We start from the raw sequence: 240 nt of genomic DNA on the forward strand, positions 1-240 counted from the left end.
GAGGATGAGGATGAAGATGAGGATGAGGACGAGGATGAGGATAAGGAAGAGGATAAGGATGAGGATGAGGAAGAGGATGAGGATGAGGATGAGGATTAGGATTAGGATGAGTATGAGGATGAGGATTAAGATTAGGGTTAGGATGAGGATCAAGATTAGGATTACAATTACGATTACGAATAGGATTATGTTTAGGATGAGGATTAGGAAGTGGATGAGGATGAGGGTGAGGATGAGGAT

The sequence above is a fragment of the Lupinus angustifolius genome, unplaced genomic scaffold (genome assembly GCF_001865875.1).
Source record: "Lupinus angustifolius cultivar Tanjil unplaced genomic scaffold, LupAngTanjil_v1.0 Scaffold_653, whole genome shotgun sequence".
NCBI lineage: Eukaryota > Viridiplantae > Streptophyta > Magnoliopsida > Fabales > Fabaceae > Lupinus > Lupinus angustifolius.